At 38.6% G+C, this 24104-nt stretch overlaps 1 long non-coding RNA gene across 1 annotated transcript in view; it reads left to right on the top strand.

The window, feature by feature from the left end:
• The window catches only part of LOC118600101, a 44393-nt gene extending 20831 nt beyond the window's left edge, over window positions 1-23562 (top strand). Inside the window, exon 2 of the long non-coding RNA XR_004949671.1 lies at window positions 22647-23562. This is a non-coding gene — a long non-coding RNA (uncharacterized LOC118600101). The remainder of the gene's footprint in view (window positions 1-22646) is intronic.
• The last annotated feature ends 542 nt before the right edge of the window (window positions 23563-24104 follow it).

The raw sequence follows: 24104 nt of genomic DNA, 5'->3' as shown, positions 1-24104 counted from the left end.
ATGTTCTCCCCGTGCATGCGTGGGTTTTCACCGGGGACTCCGGCTTCCTCCCACCGTCCAAAAACATGCCTCATAGGTTAATTGGTGACTCTAAATTGCCCCTAGGTGTGAATGTGAGAGTGGATGTGTGTGTGATTGAGGCCCTACGACAGACTGGCGACCTGTCCAGGGTGTACCCCGCCTTCGCCCTTCAGTAGCCGGGATAGGCTCCGGCGCCCCCGCGACCCCGAAAGGGAAGTAGCGGACAAGAAAATGGATGGATAACAAGCCTCTTGTTGGAGAAAAACAAAACATGGGAACAAAACAGATTAATCAAGACAAGCCTTTGTAGAAGTAAATGTTCACCTGTCCATTAGGTTAAATATGATTCAGTGGAACACGTCAATCATTTATTTATTTATTTTTTACTAATCTGCATCCTCCTCACACCTCAACTTTCACCATTGCTGTTTGTCCAGGACTACATTACTCAAATATGCTCTCATCAGCAGGTTAGGACCTTAAAATCATGTCTGTTGACAGGCGATATATGGCGGGCATCACAGCACGGAATTAACCAGCTCCACCATATGACTTGGCTACGAGGGGGAATTGCTCATAAGCTAACAGGCAGTTGGGGCAGAGAAACCTTTTTATTCCTTGATGCCCTCCTGACCCCCTTCTTCCTCCCTCTCCGTCTCCTGGAGGCAATGCTGCAGTTGCTAGGCGACCGGCAAGGGAGGGGCAGCAGCCATTATGAAGGCCAGTTGTGCCGTGCAAAGTTATTATAAAAACTATAATGATATGCAGATACTCTGAGCAGACATTTCTGACTGCATTATTGCTAAACGGAGACTCCTAATGTTTGCTGAAATTCCCCGCGAACATTTTGTGAAATACATCGTTGGAACATAACATTAATCAAGCGTTTATTTAGGAGATATTTTCCCAAAGTGCATGTAAATGTGAATAAAGCATTAAATAAAGATTTTGTTTTTGGCATACGCCAATGCTCCATTTGCTTCCCCATTAAATTCACTTAAATTTGCTCATGCAGGACAAGATCTCTAATTGCCATATTTAACGTGTTAATGATTTAATTATTCTTTTAATTAATTTGCTACGACTAAATGATTGACTTAATTCAAAGACTCTTGGCTTGCTTTCAAAGCGGATGGGGACATTGCACTCTGAATGCGATTCGCTGACATTTTGCCAGTAAGTTTTAGACGGAGAAATTAGAACAACAAAGTGATGGTATAAAAAATATACAAAAAAATATTTACAACTTATTTATTTGCTAAATCTATATCATAACAGGATCCTATATATTTCTAAACGCTTTAACAGACTTTCATTTAAGCCCATAAAGAAAACACATTTTTAAAACGTGCGTCTTTTAGTCTCCCAAAGCAATACGCATCTGAAAAAAAAACAAAAAAACGCCTGTTTTAAGTTCGTTTTGACTTGGTTGGGGTACTTAAATGGTTGAATAAATAATGACAGTCACCCTAATCCAAAGTAAACTGGCCAAAAGATCAGTGTGATCGTGTTTTGGCATCTGATGCCTGTCAACCATCGACCGCCTCTACATCAAAGAGACCACCATTTTTTAAATGAAGGTTTTTATAGACTACTCAGTATAGTTCATTCACTGAATTTGGATTTGATAGCTAAAGAAACGAAATTGACCTGAAAAGATCAGAGGAAAATTTGTGCATTCTGAGGGGCTTCAGCTCTTTGACTTTTTCAAATTATTCTACCATTGCAGGCTTTGAACATTGGCTTCTTATTCAGCTATTCTGCATGCTACAGGTAAATTGGAAAACGGAAGGCAATAATTTAACTTTCTTGCAGCGTAACATATATGTACTGTTTTTGTACTTGTATATACTCATATATATATTTATATACGTGTATATACACAAAACACACACTATATACATATATATATATATATATAGTGTGTATATATATCTATAATGTGTGTGTGGGTGTGTGTGTGTGTGTGTGTGTGTATATAGTGTGGGTGTGTATATATATATATATATATATATATATATATATATATATATATATATATACGCATCAGGTGATGTCATTATTTCAAATGGCCATAATTCTCTTTCTTGCAGCGTAACACATATTTACTGTGTGTACTTATTTTTATATATTTAACCTTTTATTTCAAATGGCCAAAATTATCAAGGCCTCATTGAGGATATTTTGAGTTTGACCAAAATTCTGAAAATTCATTTGAAAAGGTGGTCAACTTTATATAATTAATAAAATGCAATTGTCTAATAGACAAATACATTACTTTGGTTTTGTAGGAGCTACAGCAGAACCAAGATCTATTAAGACTTCCATCACTCTGTTCATGCGAGTTAAGGCAACCACTTTCAATGGAAATTTTACGCGCGTAAAAGTGTGTTTTGGGCTTTAGCGTTAAAAAAATTGACATTCATGTATCATTTTGGAAGTTTTAAGTCAATTTTCGGGCTCTATGTACAAAACCACAGCCAACGAGGGTGCCGTATAGTTAAACCAGTTGAAGTTTGACCGATCAGGCACTTAGATTTGGTAGTGGCGTTTGGATGGCTTCCCTCATAATTCACAGAACTTCCCAAATCAGCCTTCCAATGATTTGCAACACTTTTTGTTAGTAACATACAGTGCTGCATAACAGCACAGAAGTCTCAGCAACAGAATCCGCTGAAACGTTAACATTTGAAGAGTTCCAATAGTCAAAAGAATGTGAAGACCTGAGGTAAAACTTCGGTGTTAAAGGGTTACCAAACCAAACCATCCATATGAACAGAACTTATATGGCAATATAGCTTGGAGGAACAACACTGCTTAGAAAGGAAGAAGATAGTACTAAAAAGGAAGATTACTACCACATAAGGCAATGCACAGTTGTAAAATCACAATGCCAATATGGCAGAAAATTGCATCAAAAGGCAATTACTGGTATTGACAGATGTAAAAGTGCGAGCCTGCAACAGACTTCTACATGTTTGCCATATTGTAGCAACGCTGAGAAAAATACTGCCTTCAGCGTGTCCAGCTAAAGCAAAAATTCCCAAGCTAATGGTTTTAAAATAATGGTTTAGAGTCAATTAACTTTTGAGATAACATGAGCGTCTCATAATGGTTACCAAGGGCCAAAACCCAGATTGGATCCAAACATTTGATGGCTCAAATTACTAGACATTAAAAAGCTGAGGTAGAACAAAAACACTTTGTTTAATCCTCTTTTCTTCAAGAACTGTGTTAAACAGAAGTCTATAGATTCTCACTTATAAAAAGCAGTCGACTGGACTTAGTTTGATTTTGAAAGACATCTCCAAATTGAGAAAACCTCTCTGAGAAGCAGTGAGAAGGTCTTCTATAAATTAAATTAATTCCAGTTGACTATACATGAGAACTGGACAGGGTGACTCTTTTACCTCGTAGTGTTCCAAACACAGTAAAACCATCGGGCACCACATGCTTTTACTGAGGCACCTCATTGGTCAGTTTATATTTGAACACTTTGTGATAAAGAAAAAATATGGGGAAAAAAATAGAATTAACAACATTTTTAAAAATATAGCAGACCAATAATAATCATTCTGACAAATAGAAAGACTGAGCAATAGCTGATAGTTTATCACTAGAAGTCTATGGGGTTTTGGCTTCTTGGAACCAGCAGGTGATTCCTATATGGAACACAAGAAGAAGACGGGGGGGTCAAAACTGTCTGGTGATATACACAGTCTACAGTAAAATACAGTCCAGTTTCATTGATCTTCTATCTCTTTCTTACTTTTTAAAAAAATAATAATTTAATGGGTGGGAGGGGCGTACACACAACATACTTCTTCAAAATTGATGAACACTGTAAAAATTGAATTTGCTAGATTAAAAAATATTAGTTTTTATCAAATACAATTTTCCAATTGAGCAAAACATTAACTCAACATTTTAATTTGATGAAAACTAATAATTATAAATATAAGCAATTACAGAACTTTTGTTATTTGATGCAACGTTTCACTTTTTATAGAGTACAAAGTTATAATTTCAGCATTACTGGATTGGGGTAGGGTCATTTCCTATAGTTTGCTCAATATGGTCATTTTATTTATTTATTTTATTTACACTTTGGTAACGTGGATGGCACTAACATTACTATTTTTTTTCTGTTCAGATTACTTGATGAAATAACATTGTATAAATATGTCTATGCTCCAAAACAAAGTCAATTACTTGAAAAATCAACTCTGGCTGGTCTAGACCACAAGTTTCTAACCAATCTGCCATTAAGGCTCCGTGATGTAGGTATTTAGCATCAGATGGAGCAGGATTTCTTAAAAACCAGCTGGAGGCTGGCCCTCGAGGTCTGGAGACCCCTAGTCTAGACATAGCAGCCATAGAATGGACTCCCCCCAATAGTTTGAACTACAAACGTTAAAAGCAATTTTTAAGAGATCAGACAATACAATTACTGGCAAAAGCTTTTTTGGGAAACCTAAATTAAAGTCACTTAAAGAAAACAGAGGTAATCTGAAATTAATCATCAGACATCCCTGCACCTCTTTTTATTAATCTTCTTGCTCTTTACTGAGCGGCAATTGAAGAAACCTGACAGGAGAGCCACACAGACTGTTGAGCTACGGGTGTTTACAGTTAAAATATTTGCCTGTCTCCAGGATCTGAGGAGCAGAAGATAAGGTAGAGACAGGTGCTGTCACTAGCAGAACTGTCTCCCTCCCACCCAAGTTCTCTTTATTAAAAGAACATTGATTTTTTTTTTTTTTTTAAAGGCTTTGATAATCCCCCCCTCAGCAATGTCTAATCAAACCACATCAGATGTTTGCTACCAAGGTCAACCGCTTTGAAAGAGTTTCCTACTTCTTGTTTATGGAGAACACACTTTAACTTGTGTAAACTCAAAATGTGTTTCAAGCATTTGCATTTAAAAACAGCTTTCACCTGTCAAAAGTTGAAAACCATTTTTTTTTTCAGCTTCACGCCTGAAGATGTATAAATACGTGTTCGTGAGCTCGCACACGTGTCTATGCATGTGTACACAAGCGCCGCTCGCTCCCCACCTTGACAGGTTGTATCACTTTCACTGTGTTCCCATGGTGACAGGTTGTTCCACATCAGGAATGCTGGGTGGGTGTGAGGTGTAGCCGAAGCAGGCATCTGGGCTCATCTCCCAGTTGTTAGGTTGGGCCCCTCCTGGGCTTGGTGATGAGCGAAATTATTTTTAATGGATCTTCATAAAACCATCTGTATCAGCGCACCTGCACACTGGAAGGCTATTGATAAAATGATTATGACCACAGGACCCAGAAATTGCTGTAAAATGTGTAATCATTTTGTTTGTTGTATCAGCAGACCCCTTTTTCCCAGCATCTATCTGTATTCTATGGGTCCAGTTCAACAGGACTATTTCCCGCCTCTTGTGTCTGCATGATTTCCATTTAGATTTGAAGTGGTGTCTCTAACATATCACAGCTCTGCGCTCCAGGATGCTTTATATTAAATGTCATGCAAATGGGTCATGTGACCTGGCCAGAGGTGCATTATCTGCAGTAGGTAAAGGTTAATTGTAGATAATTAATTCCTACTGATTGCGAACAAACTGAAGACGAATTACCATCCAAGTTGTATAATGTTCCCTTTTTTTTTCAAACAGTGATGAAATGTTTTGAACTTTTTTTTAAGTCCATGAAAATTGTGTTTGTAACATGTTCTTGTTGTACTTTTCTGATGATGGATACATATAAAGAAAATTAGGCTCTATTCCGATATCATCAGCAATTATTGATTTCTCCTTCATGACCGATTTTCAGACGTTACTAACAAGCAGAGTCTATGATTGGAAAGTTTGTTAAAGTTTAGATACAAATTTTTACATCATAAACTTGCACAGGTTCAATGAACATGAGAGTTTTGAGCAAAAATGCCTGAATTGTGCATTTATGTGCATTACATAGATTTACCTTTGAAAGTAGTCGCTTAAACAGGCTTCTGAAAACAATGTGAACGTAGCATAGGGAGCTTCAAGCTAGCGGAAGAGCTCCAAACAGATGGTTGATGGGAAATGGGGAGGACTTACTCCCAGAAAAAGTTCCAACTACAATTCCAATGAAGTCCTGTCGCTCTACAGAAAGTATATCTTCAAAAATGACAAAGATATATAATTTATTTTAATATATTAATGTCATAATTAAAAGACCACCATTTTATAATGGTTCAAAAGATGAATTGCCTGGGAGTTTATTTGCTCAGTGATCTTGACTAAAAGGGTGCCCAGACTTTATATTTAAAATAAATAAATGAATAATTACACATTTTCATTGTCTTTTCACGTAACTTTATCATTAAGCCCTTTTCCACTGAGAGAACCCTAAACAATCCTATTTGACATGTTTCTGCCACACATTCCCCTGCTACTTCTCATCAAATTTAATATCTATGAAGATAAAGCTGATGTTTTATTTATTTTTGCCCTCTGAGACAGCCCGCAGGTACCCTCTGGGTGTCATGATTTAGACATACAGAGCAAAAACACACACACACACATCTGCACACACACACACACACAAAAAGACAGCCACTGTCCTTGTACCTGCTGGCGAGCACTGTAATGAAATTCAGCGAGATGAAATTTTGCACAACCTCTATCAGGGTTGGCCATATCATTCTGAAGTGCTTCATTACAGCAGTTACAGCAGTGGTGGTGGCCTGTGGGATATCTTCGTTTGGGATATGACACACCTCATTCATCACTATAGGATGAAGAACCAAAGGCCATGGTTTGTTCAGAAAAATTGTCAAATTTTGTTGTATACGTCTAGTTTTATCCCCGGATCTTCTGCATCTCATCCAATCGACTGCCGGAGGTGCTTTGATGTCGCTGACAAATGATAACCCCTACAACTTAAAGCATTAACCGAGAACCTGAAATGGATAAACTTGAGATGTATTTTTCTGGCCAACTAATATAATTCAAATTATCGTTCAGCTGTTTAATATAAACATTAAAGTTATAAGATGAGACATGGTTTTTCATGCCCTGAAGAACCCCGTCATGACTCATCAGTTTAGCTCTTTGCCTTATTTGCCAGCCAAATGAAATAAAATTTAGGATTTGTCTGTTTTGCTGATAAAACTGCCTTAGCAAAGGATGGGGGTGCAGGTTCAGCAGAATTATGTTTTATAGTTTCTGGTGAATCAATGAAGAAGAAATCTAACAGGAACAGCTAAGTTATTTATTTATTTTTTTAAATAGATTTTTATCATTGATAAACTGCCTAAAAATATGCAATTTAAAAGGTACAATGGTTGTGTCTAAAATTCCCTACTGATTAATGCGCATTATAGAACGTTCTACATTTTTTCAGTGTCTGAATCTAAAATCCCACAATACAATTCCCCAGGAACTCATCAAGACATCGTTCAAGAACATGCTGATTGTGGGTTCTTGAACGCCCATCAAATCTGTAGATATTAGGGCCTCATATGTTTTTGGACATTTGCCTGATACAAATTGAAAACTGAAGTACAAACCATCATTGGACTCAGAGGAGAAAAGTGGAGCATCTACCCTGGTGCCAGAACCATCTAGAGTTAAACCCACTGTAAGATGTAAAGATGACGGTGGACTTACAATTCTCTACTGATCAGTCCTTTCAATAGACTCACTGGTTATTAGCGTCCACCAACTAACAAGATCTGAAGTGGACCTCCTATATAGTCTCCATCTGGAAGAAGGCCAGATGTACTTCCTGCGTCAACTAAAGAATTTTAACCGATATCAGGATCTGCTGACCATCCTCTACACTGGGAGTGTCCAAAGTCAGTCCCCAAGGGCCGGTGTTCTACATGTTTTCCAACCAATCTGCCATTGGAGCTTCTCATTGACCAAAAATACCTGATTTAGGTAATCCGCAGCAGATAAGGCAGGGTTTCTGGAAAGCCAGTAGGAGGACTGATTTTGGACACCCCTGATCTTCACTGACCACATCCATCGCAATCTGGTTTGAATCCGCCAGACAAGGCGGAGACAATTTCAATCAAATCTGACCTTTACTCCATCAAGGACCTCCACAGACTACTCATTACACTCCGCACACTATCTCCTAGGGACGGCATTTCAGAGCATTTCACCTCCCATGAGTGACTCTTGATACACACAAGTCACCAGTTTATATGGTCTTTATATCTAACTTTTTTTTCCTATTTTTATTTATACACCTATTCCCTTGCATGCCATGTCCTTGTTCATGAGTGCACAAATGGCCAAAGTCAAACTCCTGGTACCTCTAACTTGGTTAGTAAATCTGATTCTGATGACTAACTGAATATTTTAGGGTTAACCACCACATGTGTCTAACTTTCTTCCATTAATCATCAGAGGCAGATGTCTTATTGGGGGAGACCATGGAAGAGGAAACAATTAAAATCCATGGATTGTTGCATCAGATGAGTCAGTTTCTGCATGCAGTGTGCAGCTTCACTTCTCAGCCAACTCCTCTGCGCCTCCTGACTCCCTTCCATTTTTATAAGTTTTCTCTGTCTTCTGTTTCCCTTCTCCTCATCGCTTCATTCTCACTGGTGTGAAGGCAGATGCTTTGGGCCCCCAGAAGCAGAATGATTCGGATATCCAAAGGACTAATGAATGGGAGCCCCCTGTTTGTGTACCCACCGCCAAGTAGTGCAGCTGCACAAGCGCTGGATGGCACAAACAAAAGCCTCTCCCCAACCTCTTCAGCAAACGGCTGCAAATGAGGAGATGCTGCACGTGCACAGCCTCGTCGTCAGCCAGAGGAGCTAATCCGTAACAAGATTTAACACAGAAACAAACAAATTCCTGTCGTTTTTTTGGTCCAGAAGACTTTGTTGCATCTGAAGGTGAAGTAATTGAGAAAGCCTCTCTGTAGTGAATCTCTACCTTCACCAGCTGTTTTTTTTTTTTTAGCTCTTTCTAGTTAATTACTTACAAATAAAGAGGTTTATTCTCTTGTGGGCTCTAGAAATACATTTAAAAGCAGTTTCACTAGTGTCTAATCAATCGCTTTGGTTTTGATCGATGTTTGTCTTTGTGCTCTTTGGTGTATAACAAGTCCAACGCTTTTCACTCCACCTTTTGTTTGTTCCATTAGCTTAAAGCTTTGTTGGGGGGGTGTAATGGAAGCAAAGAAAAACAGGTGATCGGGCTAATTAGTCATTAGTGAAGAGATTAGGGTCCCAAATGACAAGTGCTTGCTTTACAAGGTCATAATTTGATTAAAGTCACCGCTGGTTGATGGGAAAAGCTTCTCCAAGATGATTAACTTGTCCCCCACATTCCTGTCTCCTTCTCCCCACGTGCAACCAGTTGATCTCTAATTTAATCATACATATTAGACAGGAGCACATGTTTTAGTTCATGTGTGACAGGCTAAAACGCAGACTAACCTTGTTGAGTCCATTGAGTTGGTCTAACAATCTGAGGCTCTTTTTATTGTAAATGAAAATCCGAACAGTTTCCTCTAGTTGCTAAGATAATTTTATACAATGTGTCTAAATTAACACAAAACAAAAATTTAGTTATTACTTCCCTTCCATTCTATGACTTGGGTTATAAAGGGGGATTTTCATGTCATTCTTGGCTAGTGCTCATACTCTATGGTCAAGTCTACAAGGAGATTTTTGGTCGTATTTCATCGAAGTTACCACTGAGTAAAACACATGGCTTAGTACTGAATTCATTTCATTTTGGTTCACAAGTTTTAATTGTATTCAAATGTATTTTTCAAATTTCCATTAACCCCTTTAACACCGGAGATGTTGGCAGTGATACTTAAAAAACACACACTCTTTGATATACCGTAACTGTTTACACAATCAGCGTTAATTAGCTGTTTCTGATGCAGAAAAAAACAACTTTTATTATTGGCTTTGCACCAATATACAGCACATTCATAACGTCAAGTATTGTATAACAGCAGGACGCTTTTCTATGCGACCAAATTAGTAAGATAAATGTTTAAATTATGAACTCTTAAATAAAACAACTAACTGAAATGATCTTTTTTGCTGAAAAATGAAAGAATTACTTTAAATCCATGTCTTAAAGGTCATAGGTATGATGACTTAATGTTGACATTTTGAGTAAAGATTAATTCAATTTTAAATTCAATATTTTCATTGTGAGAAAAGCCTTTGAATTGAACTAAATTGAATAAAGTTTTAGTATAAAATTGACAAATACAGTAACACAAATGCATCTAGACCAGGGGTAATCATTACGACATCGCAAAGGATAATAATAATAATGATAATAAACTAATATATATATATATATATATATATAAATAAATGCCTTCAGTAAATGGCAAACATTTCTGAGGGAACGGTTGACACTGAGACTAACTTCCCATCATCCTTTTTTTTTTTTTGCACAGTCTCTGCTAGCTAACCTATCATTACTAGTGCAACAAAAGTGGCGATAAACAGTTTTGTACTGTACAATTTTGAGCCAGCCAACGAAGACGTACATGGATCCATTTGTCTGCAAATAGATGCATCAGAATGGAGCAGAGCAGGAAGCTTGTGGCCCGCCCATTGTAGCACAAATGTCACTACTACAAGCTCTTCCCAACGGCACTTTGTTTTGTCTGCTCCTGATCCACAACGATTTAAATAAAGAAATGCACAGAAATGTAATTTTGAGGTTACATTTCCTTGAATGTCATCCCTCATGAGAAAAAGGTGACAAATACATGTTAAAAACACCAAAACTCAATTTCTTTTTGAGTATTTAGCTGTAATGCATAAGAAGTCTGAAAAATTACTCACTTAAACAAAAGTTTCCCTGATTTTATTTTATTGTACTTCACAAATACTCGTCTCGTGAAGTAAAATCATGGTTGGTAAGCCCAAGCCTCCTCAAATTGTGCAGTTTTGGGGGCGTTTCTCCTCCTGACCTTCACCTTTTATCTCTATTGTTTACTAGTTCACTGCTATCAAATATTGAAAGGGGTCAGTTACAGACCAAAGTTGCCCCCATCTCAATTTTTAATGTATAATATAGTAGCGCAGATGGTTTTTCCCTTCACCGCGGTGCGTTTGAAGGCAGGTACCCCTCCTGTCGTCCGAGGACTCGGTTTATAAATGTCTTCCCCTAAGGTCCACTGAAAGGCAGACGCCGCAGCTTCATATATAGTGAACCGTGCCGCCAGGGAATTACAAACTCACTCAAACTCTCCTCCACCAAGGAAGTGAGACAACATACATGTACTGTGCATCCTAAGTGTCCCTTCAAAGGGAAAAAAATCTTAACTGTTCATTGAAAAGAGTGGAAAAAATAAACCCCAGGATTGAAAGACTGTGGTGAAGAAGAGACTAGAGACCATGGGTGGGATATTGAGCCCATCTCACATGTGTTTTTGTGTACATTCTGCACAGTGGTCATTACTATCTCCTAACATTTCCCTCAACAGGGGCGCCTCTGTCCCCATAAGCTGTCCAAATAAATGCTCTCCTTTTTAACCGCGTGCATTTCTGAAGCGTGTCTTTATCCACGTAGAGTGTATATATTGTTGCTGCCACTTATTCCTCTTTCTTTTGGCAGGGCCTCTTTTATTTTGATGCCCCCCTTGGCGAGGCAGAAATAGCTCCTTCAGGGTGTCAGTGGCCAGCAGTGTAACAGATGAGAGTATCTGGAGTGTGCTTGGGGGCCGGGGATGCTCAGACAGATGTGGCTTAAGTAGCAGAATAATTGGCCACCACCTTGCTCGCACGTAGACATGTAAAGACCAACATTGTCAAATATCCAATAGCTTAGGTCTTACATGTTTACATGATATCATTGTCTTATGTTATCAGAAAACACAAAAACATTTTTGTCATTTCTTAGGCAACTAGATTGATCTATATCCTGAATGTAAATTGTCCTTTGCTAAATCCTTCCTTGTGGATTTCTGGGACAGTTGGTCTGCAAAACCCAAAGACTTTATTCTCATCTGCACATTTTCTCCTTCTTTCTTATTGTCTGCTAAAGTAGAGAAAGTATCAATATAAAGAGTTCACTGTGAGAAGTCTCCTGTGATTCGTCTAAATGCAATTCCACTATTGCTTATTATAGACTCGGATTGTCTCTGCGGCGCATGGTAGGGTTACTTTACATGAAGGACCGAGTCATGAAACCCTATCCAGAACTAAAAAGATAACTCTGAGAAGTAAGTTCATGGTCACCTGTCTCTTCTGGTTAAAGGTGGCTCCATAAGCGTGTATTCAGTGTGTTGGTCCAGATCAATTCCAATTAATTTTTGTCCAGATTGAGTCCTGAACGTGGCAGAAAACGGACCAAAACTTGTAAACAAAAGCATGTGACAAAAGATCACTTCACTCATTGGCCAGGAATTATGAGGGCGGGTCAAAGTGATGAGAGAAAAATGGAAGTCCAGCTCATTGGAATCGTTATCGGGATTGCTCTCTTAGTCAAACTTTATATTCCGTTGACTAATTGTGAACATCTGTATCACTATAGCCACTTTAGACGGCCAGTTACACACATGATGAACATTGCTATGGCCATTTTCATATTGGTTCCAGGCCGCTACTTATCCACAACACTTAAGACTGAAATGTTGTATTCATATGCAATGGTTTTATTTTCAGTAATCTTTACCTCTGGTATTTCAAAGTATTAAACAGTACATGTATACATGTACAGTGTTTGTGTCCTTTCATGGCCTATATACCTATTTCTCAAAGCACTAACTGCAGTCCACTTGGCAAGCGCACACCTGGCTGTCGGCTTGGAAAACAGCTGCTGTAATCCTGCATTGTGTTTCTAAATAATACCATTGATCCATTCACATTTACCTCCCCAAGTTTTTTGTACCTTCAGCCAGAAATGTTCATACCAAGTAAATCATTGGCATACCTACAGAATGAATTACGCATTTGTCAAACCCAATCTGGTTGGTAACTTGTTTTTATGTGTGCTGTCAAACATTTCTACACAATATTAACGTATGTTTGCTGAAACATTTCCCAGCCTAATTTCTTGCACAAAAGAAACACCAAGAAGGTGCAAAAAGCAATGAGGAAACACAGTTATAGCACTCTTTCTTCATGTGGAAAAAAAGTGGAAAAATGTCCGGTCCATCAACCATCACTCCCAGATTTTTAGCTGAATGATTTTTATACATGGTTAGACTTCCTCCAGCCTTTTTATTGAAATTCCACTGTGTGAAACTAAACTAAACCAAACCATATGAGGGTGTCAAATATTTAGAATTTGAATGAGTCTAACTATTCTAGTATGAAAGTACACTTACAAGAAAAATGATCCCTATGCTTTCAATTCAACCAGTTATATGGTCGACACCAGAATTTAGATTACTTTCACAACTGCCCGACTGAAACAAACTTTCTGCTGACCTCAACATGTGTAGTGTGAATGCCCCCTGATGTTATCACTGTGTGAGAAAGTCCACTGTTGGAGAAGAACTCCCAACAAAGCAGAGTTAAAAAGGATCATCTGGACTATGTTTTTCTTAAGTTGAAGATGCTGCTGAAAGTTCTTGCTTATCCAGTTGACATCTTGAAGTTGAGTCATGGTATCTGGACTAAAAATCTTCTCTATTAAAATATTTTGTGAGGAACAATGCAGGACAATGGGGAGTTAGACGGTATGAGGTTTATGAGCAGAGCAGAGGTCCTGGATGGTAGTTCTCAGGATGGCTGTAGGTCGATGGGGTCATAAGGGGAAATCCTGGTGATCCTTGATGAAAGAACAGTAGAGATGGTAGAGGTAACAAGTCTAAGGTCGAACGTGGCATGGGAGTAGCTTTAGGTCGGCGTACTCCAATCCTCATCTAGGTGGGCAGCCCTGACACATTTCATCACTCATACAAGGAGGCTTTATCAGTTTGGTTGAAGTCCAAGTTGAAACTTGTTTAACCTCTTTTTAAATATCCAATACTTTCAATTTTCAAATCGAGAATTTACAATTAATCATAAAGCAAATAGATTTTTGGACCACATTTTATCCTCACAGAAAACAACAGGGCATAGTTGTTTTACAGTTAGAATTTTTGATTAAGGGTCTAAAAGGCAAAAAGACCTAAAAAGTGCCACAGTGCAGAGGTAGAGTGTTCAACCTCCGATTGGAAGACTGTGGGTTGCTGCTAGTGGTTATAGGTTGGGGCCAATGTTTGATAGCAGTGTTACTATCGGTGTGTGAATGTGTCTATACATGGGTGAATGGGACTGTAAAGCGCTTTGGGTCTTCTAAGAAAGGTGCCATACAAATATACACTATTTACCATTCATATTTCAGGATTGTAACTTGTTGAATTACTTGCTTTAGAAGCTAGATCAGGGATGGGTAACTCTAGGCCTCGAGGGCCTCATGTCTGCATTTCTTTCAACATCCTTACTCTGGCATGTTCTAATTGTCTGGACACACCTGAACCAGGTAATCGGTCATGAGTAGGGTCTTTATATTACTGGAGATACTCTGGAGACCTGAAGTCCCCACGGAGCCAGATTGAGATGATTTGTACACCTTAAGAGGAAGGACAATAAATATGTTGATAGAATGAATCTGAGGTTACCAGGGAGGAGGCCTAAAGACAGACCATAGAGGTGGTACATGGATGTAGTCGAGGAGGACATGACGGTGTTTGGTGTCACCAGGAGAATATCGACAAATATATTAGAAGTAGGTGAAGGATTCACTGTGACAACCCCTAAAAGGAGCATCTGAATGACAAAGACGACTTGTTGAGCTACTTACTAATTTAGTTTGAAGTATTCAGTGAAATGACAGAAGGAATCAAAGAGTTGTAGCACCATGGTATGGAAAAAAGTAGATGTTGAGGATCAAAAAAGCACCAATTGACAAACCATAAGATCCTGTACTGCAAAATATCCACATAACAATTCAAAGGTAAGGTCCCAGCAATGAGAATACAGCTGCACAGAAAGAAGACAGGAACTAGAGGGGAAAAAAAGTCAAGCAAAATAGTCAAAAAGTTGCTATTTCAACAATGTCTCAAGAGAAAATGGAATAGGAGAAAAAACAACCTCTATTTCTATCTATTGGACCAGCCAAAGGCACATCAACCATGTTCTCTCACCCTCTCCCCATCGTCACTGAAAGCAATCATTTTAGAATTGATTTTCATGGCTCAGAGAGAAATAATGGGAATTCTTTCTAATGTAGAAATGTATGTGTTCCTTTTGGTTAACCAGAATAGACCATATTTCAGGCTTGTCAGTTAGAAGAGTAAAAAAATACCTCTGATCTTATGCTCAACTTTTTCCTCTTGCTTCATTCCTGCTTTCTAAAGAGACAACTCATCATCTCCAAAAATCAATCAAACTATTCTGTGTTCATCCTGTTTCTAAAGAGATGGAGAAAGTTTGGTTCCTTTTTAAAAAAAAAAAATTGTAGGTTCACAATACAGAGAATTGTCAGTGTTTAAAAGAAAATACAATGATATGCCAACCAGCAAATCAATCTCTCCATGACGACGGTGACGACAGCTCTAACGTGGCCCAGTTTACGATATTGTTTTTTGCACAAACGTCTCAAGCAAAGTGAAATCTGCTCATGTTCATGGATGCCCAAGTGTCTGATTTGATAAGCCAGCATCTACATGTCCACTTTTATTTAACTCCGCCCTCCCCGTTCACCCAGTGTGGCTCACAAAAACATAAAGCAGCGCCTCGTTCCTGGATGAGCCCAAATCCATTTACCTAGGGTTTATCCATCAGCAGCTGTCGAGTGTGTAACACCCTGCCCTGGTGCCATTACTGTACCATTACATACCAGATTCCCCTAGTTTATTACCACTATAAGAGCATGTCAGCTATTATTAATGATAGCTCAACCTCAACCAATGAAAGAGAGTATTGATTGACAGAGGGAGTGAGGAGTTTGGGGATTGCCCAGACATTACCAATATTTTTTTTTCCTTTTTTTTTTTTTTTTTTTGAATACTGCAGCTTCTTGGCAGCATTTTGTAAACTGGGACAAAGTGTACTCTAGAACTTGTAACACGCTGCTATTTCAGAAGGAACTTTGCTGCTCAGATTCAGGTCACAGTATCTAATGCAAGATTCCTTCTGAATCCATAAAAAAATCTACCAGATTAGATGCGATAGTATGTTTGCAGTAATAAAAAGAAGAAAACTTTGATATTTTCTTCTAATTGGCTGAAGTAATCCTTAAATGGCTATAACAGGATATTAGGGGTTAATCAATATATCTTCATACGATCCAACCAGATCAATCCGTCTGAGGCAAGTTATTAATCAAATCAGCGTATACTATTATAAAATCATTTTAAAATGAAGTAATAGATTAGACAATAGATTTATATTACTATAATGTAAAAACAGAGCATACAGTATTCATCTTTGAGTCACGCTGGTTGAAGTTTTGGCTAAAGATGCCCTGGATCAATTTTAGGTCAGTGGATCAGATTGTTCAAAAAGAATTAATATCGACTATCAGAATCAGAATAGGCTTTACTGTCATTGTGACATGTTTACATGCGCAAACGAAATTCCAGAGTGGTTTTTACAGTCGCATTTTCAGAAAGAAAAATAAAAGTTAAACATAAAATGAGCATACGACACGAAATAATGGCATGAAATTATAACAGAGTATAAAAAGTTCACTTAATGCACAAAAGAAAGTCTTATTTACTCATTACATGGTACGTCTGTTCATTAGCCGTTTTCATTCAACTTTGTTTGTGTTTTGATGGTAGGTAACAGTTCGAACAGAGAGTGATCTGGATGAGACGTGTCCCTGGCTATGTGTTAGCCTTTCTTGACACAAATTAGGATATGAATCGAATTATTAAGATGAATTATTACACCCTGATATGATATTGGTCCCGGGGTCTTAAGGACCATGGTCCAAGATGTATTCAGACTGGACACATTTGGTGAACCAGAGTTCAATTCCCCTGATAATCTGGAACAAATCATCAGTCTGAATACACCCAAACGGACTCTGGTACAGGACCAGTAACCGCTCTCTGACCCATCTTTGAGGTGGCCTCGGTTCGGACTGAGCTTCTGTTCACTCTGAGTTTCCTCAGTCTGAATGCGGTCTGTGATCAGAGCTGAACAAATGGACCAAAATGGCCACCGTAGCCAGGCGTGGTGGATTGTAAACAGAAGCGGAGCAACAATGAGACACAGCAACTCTTTAAAATATGGATGGGTGTTTTCAGGCTCATTAAGACAACTTTTAACATGATACACATTGCTTTTCGCACTGTTTTCTCGACAATCATAAAAACTTATCAACGTACCTTCATAGTCGCTGTCTTCTTAGTCCCCTCCTTGGAGGATGCTTCCATTTTACCAAAGTAACAAATATATCCCGACAAGGATTCCCAAGCGTAAAACTTCCATTATTCCTTCTCTCGAATTCTCTCATATTTCTAGGCCAATGACTGAAGAGATCTTTAGTCAACTGGTTGTGTTCACAAGTTTTGGTTCGAAACAGAAATGTCAGTATGATTCTAGTCTGAAAATGGACCAAACGCAAAGTTCAAGACTTGATCCGGACCAAATTGAGCGGACTCGGCCTGGACTTTCAGACTTAACACCTTAGTTTTTGTTACCAGCTAACTATCTGAAGACTAATCTGCAACTTTGGTGTACTCAATTTCCAAATTAAAAGCATCTAGCACTGTTTTTTTCCAATATGATACAAAATTCTTTTATTTTAAAATCGAGTAGTTGACTTTCTAAAGAATCAATTAACATTTTGTCAACATGGCTGTTTACTCTGCGGCTTCATTAAGATCAGTGTCACTCCTGCAGCTGATTTATTTAATAATTCGGGCAATAAAGTAAGTTTGAAGTGATTCCAAGTTGCCACGGCACAATAAATAACCAAGATGTCAAAAGCAATCAGTATTGGGCATGATGCACACGGAGGAAGAAAACTCATTTCAACTCATAAGGCTTTTCATCAGCCCCATGCTTTGTTAAATAATCATCAGCCAGTGTCAGGAGCAATCTGCAAGTGACCACTTTACCAATCCCCAGGAGAAAAAAGGTCTATTGGTCTTCATGTTCATGTGACTAACAGAATATCAATGAGCACTTAACTACGCAAAGTGGATGAAAGGGAACAAGAGAGTAAATAGGGAACAGAGATTAGCAAAGAAAATACCCAGGAGGATTCTTCATGGAGCACTTGCACTTCCTGTCACTGACAGAAGAGAAAGACGAGGGAAGAAGTGAGCAGACTTTGACGTCCAGCATCAAGTCAAGTTTGGAGACAATCCTGGCTTTCTGACAAGATTTCTCCATATTCCTTTTCTGACGAGAAACGCCATTCAATATTTAAAGAAGCATAGAGGAGGGAATTTATGGTGGACCTGAAAGGCAAATCACAGCAACAATCATCCAATATATCAGTTTCTTCTTTTGTTTCCTTTTTTCAAAATATTACTTTTTTTTTTGTAAATTCAGAAAATGTAGCCACCAAGTGACATTGCTGTTGGATGATGACATTTATCCATTATTTCCACTGAAAGTTATTTGGCATGAAGCAATAGAATATAATGAAAACAAATAGAATAGATGCTTTATTAGTGTCAAGAACAGGCAGACAGCTGGATGCAAGTGCAGCAGGTTTATTCTGCACAGACAGGGCAACAGGCGTGATGCACAGCTAAAAGTCCACAACACTAAATCAGGGTCAGGATCCAGGCGAGGGTCAGGCACGGCGAGGAGTATGTCACAGGCTGAGGCAGAACGGTGGTCAAAGACAGGGTGGGGTCGAGGCAGGCTTAAGCAGGAACAGGACTGAAGGAGGTAACGCTCAGAAATGCAGGAGTACACCAAAACAAGACTTCGCACCTGAGCACAGCCTGAAGCCTCCTTATAAATGTTTGTGGTGATTGTAGAATGAGGGACAGCTGGTGAGGTCTGGGAACAGCAGGCAGAGGCTTATGGGAAATGGAGTGAAGATGAGGCTCAGGAGAGTTTCAGAATTCAGGCGATGGCTCCCTCTAGTGGTCTGAGAGAAAAACAGACTGATTCATGACAATTAGAGGAAGTGAAATCCAATACTGGATTATTGTAAGAATTATTGAAGACATATCTGAAAAAACTCAAAAGTTATCCTATCAGTGATGTCCTTAGTGTTTCATTTTTGAATATTTCATTTGAATTTCTGGGAATTCCATTTGTTTTCCAAAACATTTGAGTTTTATCTTTTATTTTTTTGGAAATACATTTTGGTTTCTGAATCTTGTTTTTATTTTTTAATATTTACCGTTGTTTTTTTTTTTAATTTGTTTTGCTCTGATAATTCTCGTTTTTATCTTTAATATGGATTTACATTGAGAGATTTTTTTGGTGTGATTTGAAACTTCAGGGCCACCGTAGTTAGTGCATTTTACACTGACTCCAGAAACAGAAACTTTCTTGCTCCTACTTGAGTGATTTAATTATTATATGATTTCACTGGCTTGCTGATTTAGAGCAGCAACAATAAAATACACACATTTTTTTGGGACGAATTACTTTTTATTTTGAAAGTTGAACTCAAGATGAACTAACTCTGACAACTTGATAACTGGTCGAGTTCTAATCAAAGCTCCCCATTTGGCTTAATCCAGGAACTACTAAATGCTGCAGTTTTTCCATAGAACCTGGTGAAAGGGAGAGTTTCCCATGTTATAAAGTCAGATCGCAATTACATATATAAACTGATTGAGTTGGGACAGGAATTCACCAAACTGGGTCACAGAGACACAGAAATACCCCATTCAGACGTAGTAGATGGTGAACTCCACTGTACTGGGAGAGTCCCTGAATGATCTCATGAACCCAGACATGGAGACGTGAACACAGATTCTTTTGTAGAGCTATTCAGAATAAATAGACCTGATCTGACATCATCCGTGTCTTCTATGTGACTTTACATAAGATACACAGCTAACACAGAGGCTAAAAACTTCTGACAGTAGCTCCTCCCACACCCATCAGATGAAGTTTATTACATGTTTTTGGCAGCAAAATGGACACTTGTCAAAACAGAGAAAAAGGACAAATCTGTCAAACTCTGCATTCCACAGGGGAGATTTTATGTTATGGTAGAAATAATGTTTATATCATCTTTAGGAAGGTTTTTCTAGCAAACACTGAATGTGGCATTCTTGGAACCAACTATTTTCCACTAAACTCTATTTTGACCAAGCAAACCCAATAAACCACAAAGAGAGTAAAAGTACAAATCAAACTTTGATCACATCAGAGTCTAGGGAACAACTCTAATCTAAGACATAAAAGGTGTGGAAACTGCTGCTAAGGGGATGAGTCCACATTGGACTTTTTCTTTTTTTTTTTTTTTTGACGGCAGCATTTTGACATGTCCTCCCAACTGCTGTTTCATGAGTAACAAGCATTACCCTTTTGCTTTTCATTATCTGTTTGACAGTCTGCACAAGGCCTGGGCCTCGTGTTGTCACAAGTCAATCTGAGAGATACACCGCAGCTCAAAGGAAGGATGGTACAAGTCTCCAGAGACGCCAGTACGTTCAAAATCATTATCTTGTCCAAGAAGCGGAATTTGACTGAGACCCATTTGACTCCTTTACGGTTAAACAAGGAGGTGGAAAGAGCTGGAACATGATTCGTTCCTTATTTCTTCTGTTGGAAGGGTGGCACATGAGTAGATTGAAAAACCATTATAAACCAAAATATCTACTATACGTACTATTTTAGCATCATAATTGCTACAGTTATAGTTATCAAAATAGCAGTTATTTCAGCTGAAGTACTATCCAAATTTTCAGTTTCTGTTAATAATGATACAAATATTGATTTAAAAATTAGAGGGTAAAGGTTTTTGCTTGGCCCCCTGTAGCTCCGCCCCTGGTATCCGATCAGTACCTCTTTGAAGCATCAGAAAGACTGCTACAAAGCTGGAGGGAGGTGTCTTATTCTTTATTTTTTCACGATGACACAACACGATCCTGCCAAACTGTACAATCCTACACACGTTTGACAGTACAATTTTATCACTGTCAACTAGATTCTGTGACGTGTCCGTCTCCAGACAGCCTATTTCCTCAAGGAGCTCGAAAGTGAGATAATTGTTAAAGGGTCAAAAGATGCTCTCAGCTCAGTGAACCGCGCTGAAGGCTGACCTGTGCGGATAACAACCAGCAGACTTTCTACAGGTAGAGACCAGACTCTGCGGTTTGGAACATTATTCTGAGCAAAAAAAAAACTTTTAGGAAGGAAAATTCAATTTTGTCCTTCATGTCCTTTTTGCACACAACATGCACATTTGAATTTCATTTCACCATGACCCCATTAGAGAATGCCTGTCTGCTTTTTTTATTAGACAGCAATGTTATTTTTGATTTTGTTTTTTAAAGAGGCATTTTATATAGTGAGAAAAGTCAGTTTTTTGTTAACTTGTAAAATTTCTACACGCTTTTACAGTTAAAAGTGAACATTTTTCGAGACAAAATCAAAAAGTATTAAAGAAAAAACACCTGGTACTGTTTGTTTTGTTTACAATGATCACAACTATACTTTAAGATTTTGTTTGACCCTTTTATATCAACGTTTTGGCTCCAGTGTTGACCATTTTTGACGAAACGTATCGTGAGACGCGTATTACGATACGTATCGTGAGACACGTATTACCATATGTATTGTGAGACAACTATTACGATACATATCATGAGACACGTATTACGATACGTATTGTGAGACACGTATTGCCATATGTGTTGTGAGACACGTATTACGATACGTATCGTGAGACACGTCTTACGATGCGTATCGTGGGACGTGTATTGCTATACGTATCGTGAGACGCGTATTACGATACGTATCGTGAGACGCGTATTACGATACGTATCGTGAGACGCGTATTACGATACGTATCGTGAGACGCGTATTACGATACGTATCGTGAGACGCGTATTACGATACGTTTCGTGAGACGCGTATTACGATACGTATCGTGAGACGCGTATTACGATACGTATCGTGAGACGCGTATTAAGATACGCATCCTGAGACGCGTATTACGATACGTATCGTGAGACGCGTATTACGATACGTATCGTGAGACGCGTATTACGATACGTATCGTGAGACGCGTATTAAGATACGCATCCTGAGACACGTATTACGATACGTATCGTGCCACCAGACTCTTGCCGATACACACCCCTATGGACGAGCAAAATGGGGTTGTAGAAATGCTAAAAGCTGAAGTCTGTGATCTGAAAGGTCTTGAATTAGCTGTTTTCTAAATGACGTGGGATGACACCATCATGGAAATACGTGGAAACTGAAATGCATCACATGTAGGTCTTTAAGATGACATATTTCCAGGAATTTCATTTAGTTAGGAAAAAAAAGGTTAAAAATACCATCAGGAAAATCTTTTATTTTGATGAAACGTTTGCTGGAAGCAAAATAGATCAATACTTAACAATAGCCGTTTTATTCCCCCAAAATATTCAGTTAGTATTTTCAAAATAAAAGATAACATTTCACATTTAGTCAAATTTGTGGTTCATTCTACTCTAAATTATTGTCACATTTTTTATTTGGTCAACCAAACATTTAAACTTGATGTGTTTTATTTTATTTTTTTACAGTTTCAAAGCTGTTCCATCAGTTCCAACCAGAGCTGCGTGACAGATGTTTGAACGGCAGGCTTCTGCCCTGACCGAAGGAGCAGTCATTTTTGGAAGAGTGCCACTCAATTCCAGCTGGGATGCATTCACTCAAGGCAAGTTGAAATATTACATCTCATATTTGTTTAGTTTTTTTTTTATTCCAATTACATCATAGGTCATACATTTGCAAAACCATTTGGACAAACTAAGATATTTCCATTGATGAAAATACTTTTCCATGTCGTCTTTTGAAATTGGAAAAGGCTGGACAAAGGTTGGGGTCGGCGAGTGTGGACTTGAAAAGGAGAATCAAAGGCAAATCTCTGTGGACTGCAGCTATTACTTTGTAACAAATAGAGGAAAAGGTCTCCCTGTGGAATACGTGCCCTGTGTGGGTGAAAGCTTCGCCCACGCGAAATGATGGCACAGCAGGGCTGTGGCCCCAGGCCCTTCAGCTGTACCTTTGTAGTCACGGACCGAGAAACACGCCCACCAGAGAGGTCTATGAAAGTATCGTCTTCAACAATAAAGTTTTCAGTGGGACACGCTTCAGTCCATGGACAAAGTCCCACTCCGACAACTTTGGTTCACCCTTGAGCTCGTGTGAACACAGAGTACCTGCGCAGCGACACACTGTGTGTGTTGTTGTGTGTGGTTGCATGCCGCCTGCCTGCGTCAAACAGCTCTATTTGAGGTGGCAGGCACAGGTGCGCTAACGGCATGGCAGGCTGCAGCAGGTTATTGGCCGACAGATGGAGCGGAAGGCGGGGGGCGCGGGGATGATTGCCGGGTGGAGGGGTGGAAGTTGGAGAAGATGGGGGCGGCCACTAAAACTGTTGGGGTTTGGGTCTATTGGAGGAGTAGCAACCTACTTAAAATGAAAAAAAAAAAAAAATTTAATGTTAAAACATAAAAGCTAAAAATTTCAGTGTTCCTTCGCAATATCACGGACCCTCTTTCGCGATCTTGTTTTTTTTTTTGTATTTATTTGAATTTTTGTTTTTGTGTTCTGATTGGCTGTCAATCTTTTGCTGTACAGAATGTGTTTAGCCTTCCAAATTTACACAAATCTTCAGTCGCTTAGCAGATAATTTTACTACGAAAGTTTAAACTAAGAAAGTGTAACGAAAAGTGTAATGTCTGTCTGAGAAAATTGTGCTATTTTATGGGGTCTAGATGACCCAAAACTTTACATTGACCTGTTATATAACCATGGACAAAGACACCAGTGAAAATCAAAAATCATTAAAAAAAATGAGTTCGGCACACTGTCGGGTGGGGTCCAGATGACCCTACTCCTAACATCAACATACCAAGAATGGGACAAGTTTATAACTTTCGAAAAACTTCAGAAAAATATCAAAATAAAGTAGGATTATTAAGAATATGTTAAAAAGAGAGTTGCAGATCATGAATGGTTGTTGTGTCAAATATAAT

This window comes from Oryzias melastigma, linkage group LG18 (genome assembly GCF_002922805.2).
Source record: "Oryzias melastigma strain HK-1 linkage group LG18, ASM292280v2, whole genome shotgun sequence".
NCBI classification, from domain to species: Eukaryota; Metazoa; Chordata; class Actinopteri; order Beloniformes; family Adrianichthyidae; genus Oryzias; species Oryzias melastigma.
Note: the sequence above shows the minus strand (reverse complement) of the source record. Positions and strands in the feature narration are given on the sequence as shown.